Here is a 4,912-nt window from a genome sequence, read left to right as displayed (position 1 = left end):
TAATTTTCAAGCATTTTCTACTCTTCTATGCCTAACTCTATTCAATTTCTTTATGCATTCACTCATTCATGGGATTTCAACTGTCAGTTATTTGAGGCTGAATACCAAATTTTCTATCCCCAATTCTGTAACCATCATTTTTTCCAGGTCACTTATATTAGCGATTGAGATCATAGATCCTTAGTGTAAGGTTCAAGTTCCAGAATTTCTCAATCTTGAGTCAATTTATGCTCCTTGAACACTGCTGTAGTTAATTCACAGCTAAATCTTATCCCCTCTACAAACTTTCCTTTTGAGATTTGAAATCACCTGCACCTACATAATTCAACTATTGGGACTGAGAACTGAGATCATTTATATCAACATAGTTGTTTGAGGAAATATTTTCCCCATGAACGTAAGACCATAACCCAATGGACAACATAACAATTTGTTTCAAGAAAAGACATTGTTTTGTTCCAGATATGAAATCTTAATATCCAGGAGGATAACCAACACCTATGACTTTCAGGCCCTGGAGGAAGCACTGGGTAAGGAAAGTTTGAAGATGGAGTCAGAGGATCAGAGGAGGCACCTACCAGTCAATGTGAGAAGCCAGCAACTGTAACCACTGAAGTCAGACTAGGAAGGGTGAGTTGGTAGAGAAGTCTATGGGAAGCTGCTGTCTCTATGGGTCTTTAGTCTGTGGTCTGGTGATGGGCTTGGGACAGCTGTTGGTCAACAAAATCATCAGTTGGGTGGAAGCTGGACATGGAGTGGAGGAGAATGAGGAGAAACTAAAATCTCTTACAATCTGTGTGTCTGTCTTGTCACCAAAGCTAGTGATAGAAACCTTTAGAGAAGAAGGTTGCCACATCACTTCCACTTTCCAAATCTCATGCAAATTTTCCTTTTAGCTAGTATTATCCAGAACCATATAAAGAAGGGGACGAGAGGAGCAAAACAAGGCTGGGCCTGTTAAATGAAGAGAAGTTTAAATGAAAGTAGTTAGCCTGAGAACAAAGAGTAGTGGATTAAAGATGGCTGCAGATTCTTAAAAACAAACAAACAAACAAACAAACATGGCTACAAATTCTTAATTGTTTCTCCATCCGTGGGTGGAGGCTTTGTCTCCTCCCACTGAATCTTGGTTGGGCTTTGAGATGCTCTTTGGTTTGAGAAATGAAGCTATGTCTGTTCCTGGTCTAGCCTTTAAGAGATCCTGCAGGCAGTCCAATTGACTAGAGCGTCAGCCGCACTCCTCCTGGCTCCACCCCTAGGTCAGTGCTGAGGCCATACTTTCCTCCAGGTGCTCCTACCTAATGGCTGAGCGTGGCAGGGGCCCTAATGCAGACCCATTGCTGTGATGCTTTAACTTATGACTTTAGCTTGAGTATTCCTTATTGGCCTGGCAGAAACATAATCAGCACTGTGCTACAACCTGAAATTCCTTTTACCTGAACTTCTCTCCTTTCCTCTCCTTTACAGGTTGTAGATCTTCCATGACTTCCTTTCTGTTTATCCTTCATAGACATTTCTCTCGAGAAACATCTTGCACATCTAACCCCATCTTGCTATCGGCTTCTTGGAAGACCTGAATTAACATGACCAGTTTGTGATGTGGCAACTCCTAACTGAAACAGCTGGTCGTTCTTCCACATTTGTCTAAGACTGACCTCATGTAATTCAATAAAGATATGCTTACTAAATGTCCAATTATTAATAGTTATTCCTTTATAAATGTTATATAAATCGCAAATTAGGAAAAATATCCTTTGCTCAACCAGGCATTCTTTTATTTTTAATAATATGTATATTTTGAAAAGAAATACCACATTCTCATAAAAATGTAATCTTCAGATTCATGTGCTTACAATAAGCAATCAACAAATCTTTTCTGAGTGCCTGCTTTCTGAGAGGCAAGAAGCCCTGGGGAAAAAAAAAAATTTGACAAGACAAAGAGTGTATCTTCAATAAGCATGTTTTGTACCATGGAGAAAATGAATTGACAAATATAATCAACAATATTATGAGGTTAACTCCTGGTTGGTCTACTCTCTTTATCTGTTTCATTACTGGAATAGGCCAATCATTAACCACAGCAATGTCCGCATTTGGCTAGGGTTTGCAGAAAGAGTGGTGTGTAAAGGAAGATAAAGAACCAGCAAAGAGGACAAAAATAAAAACAAAAAATAACTTAAAAAAAAAACTAATTCTAGATTCAGTGAGAATTAGAATGGTTCATGGAAAGAAAATGGGACTTTCAAGGTAAGCCAGGCCTTTTCGTACTGGCAGCCTAATTTGGTGTCAAAACTATCAGCAAAGTGGAGAACTCTAACCTAATACAAGGAACTTGATGCTTATAGAGCTTGAGAATCTGGAGCATCAAGGTTCTTTACATGGCAGAGCAAGGATTCAATACTACTCTGTCTAATTTGTTCAAACACAGTAATTTACTGGAATTCAGATAAGAAAGGAAATCTGAAGCCACAAAAGCTAGAAAGGAAGAAAACAGAAAAAAATTACGTTAATAAGAGGTCATGAGAAACCTTCAAGATTACAAATTCATAAAGTGGAAATCCCATTTCAAGGAGTATGTAAGAAAGAAAACACAACAAAATTCTTAAAAAAAAAAGACTGAAATTTGACATAAATCTTTTTTTTTTTTAATTCTCCATTTTCCTTCTAATTCTTGGCTGGTGGAAAGTAGAAAATTCTTTAAATTCTCCAATCAGAGCTCTGGGCCCCCTTTGAAAGAAAAAAATTATTAAACCAGGCAAGTTAGCCCAATGAGTTGTTACAACTTAATAATAATAATAATGGCCTCCTTTATTGAGTAGTGTTATGTGTCAGACAATGCATTCAATGTGCTATCTCATTTAATCTTTCCCAGAGGATTTGGAGTGGGCACTATTTCAGCCCCATTTTGTAGATGAGGACTCTGGCTCACAAAGTTAAAATTCACGACAGCCTTCAAGTAGTGGAGCCAAGCTTCGAACCCAGGCAAAATCTTATGTCCATATCCTTTTATTTGTAATTCAACTGCTGTTTTAAAATTATATTTGCTTATTTTTTAAAAAGCTTTATAATCACATGGTTGAAACTCCAAAGGTTAGTAATCAGTGTTACATTTTGATATGTCCTAAAAGAAAAATTATAAGGATAAATAAGCAAAAATGTATATATATATGTGTGTGTGTGTGTGTGTGTGTGTGTGTGTAATTGCTACTTTTAAAACACAAACTGTCATGGAATGTAGGCTTCTCTACAACTTGCTTTTTTTTAAGTTACTAATTTTCAATATCAGCTTAGAAAAAACTCCTTTTTTTATGGCCACCTAGTCTTTTTTTTATCATAATTTGTTAACCAGTCCACTATCAGTAGACATCTGGATTATTCTCAATCATTTGCAATTATAACCATGAATAACCTTATATTTACTTCATCTTACATTTCTCCCAAGCTCCTCAGTTTTGTTCCTATCCATGCTGCCTCTCTGAGGGACCCAAATCATTCTTGGTATAACTCTGAGATATATATTTTTTTAAGTTAGAACATTCTGAGATATGCCAGTCTGTCACAGTAGTGTTTTCCATTAGGCATGCACATGAATGTTTAACTCCCAGCATTTGTTAAACCAATAGAACAAATGGGAAACAATGTTAGAATAAAGGTCCACAGGGTTTGAGGACAATTATGAGTAACAATCAAGTCTAGACATCAAGAGGTCTTTTCTAAAAAATGACTCCTATGTTTTAGGAAAAACTGCAGGCTATTCTTTAGAAACTAACCTCCCACAAATGTATATTCCAACTAACACACCACATGTGTTTTGCCAACTTATTCTCTCACCAAACATTTGTCTGATGCCTAGATATACTTTAAAGAGCTCTGGAAGCTAGAATAATTAGTCCTAGAGGTTATTTTTTTTTCTCACCCATATTAATTACTTATTTGGAGAGTCAATTCATAAAACTGAACAACTATCTTCAGCAAATCTATTTTATTTTGAGCTCTTCGGAGGATACTTGTTATATAAACCCACGGTAATGTTATGAATGATACTATTCTTGTTAATAACAAGGACTTTGGAAGTTTTAATGCTTCTATTTTGAAGATATTTACTAATTCTATCTGTTCTTCTCTGAACATTTGTTCCTTCTGGTTCCTTCTTTCTGACTATGACAATCCCGTTCCATTGCAATCTTATCTCACCCCATTAAGGAGAATAAGCTTTATTAAAGCTCTTTAAGGGCAGGTCAGGAGAGTGAAACCTTCATATATTGAAGTCAGAAGCTTAGAGGATGTTCAATAAATGCTATTGCTGTGATGATGATAAAATGACATTTGCCCAAGATAAGTCGGGAGACTTCTTTAGCCTTAGATTGCTCGCCTTCTGTTAACTCCTAATGATCAGAAGTTGAGCAGTCTTCAATGCTTTAGCATCACTAAGTAAAGGTTCATTGTTATAAATCTTGCTTTAGAAATCTTCACAGCATACAAATGATATAATGAAAATATTTCTCATACAGACTAATTTACATCTAGCTTTTGTTCTCAATTGAATGATTATGAAGACATATATTGAGTGAAACAATAATCAAAGGGATGAAAGACCAGAAGCCATTTCTAAAGTGTAGGTGAACACTTCCTCAAGCAAGTAGTATTGTTTTATCAATCAGTAAGTAATTCATAAATGCCAAACTAAAAAGCAGATTTTCTTCTATTCTTATCTCTTCTACATCTTTGCATTGATTGATATTGTTGAATCTTTCTTGAACTCTGAACACTTGCTTTCATGACATTATATCCCCTGGTCTCTCCTCAGATTTTTCTGACTATTCCTCTTCTTACTCTTTTAAAGGTTCCTCTCCAGGACGCCTGGGTGGCTCAGTCGTTAAGCGTCTGCCTTCAGCTCGGGTCATGATCCCAG

Source organism: Neomonachus schauinslandi, chromosome 3 (genome assembly GCF_002201575.2).
Source record: "Neomonachus schauinslandi chromosome 3, ASM220157v2, whole genome shotgun sequence".
Classification (NCBI taxonomy): Eukaryota; Metazoa; Chordata; class Mammalia; order Carnivora; family Phocidae; genus Neomonachus; species Neomonachus schauinslandi.
The sequence above is the reverse complement of the archived record's forward strand: the minus strand, read 5'-3'. Positions refer to the sequence as shown.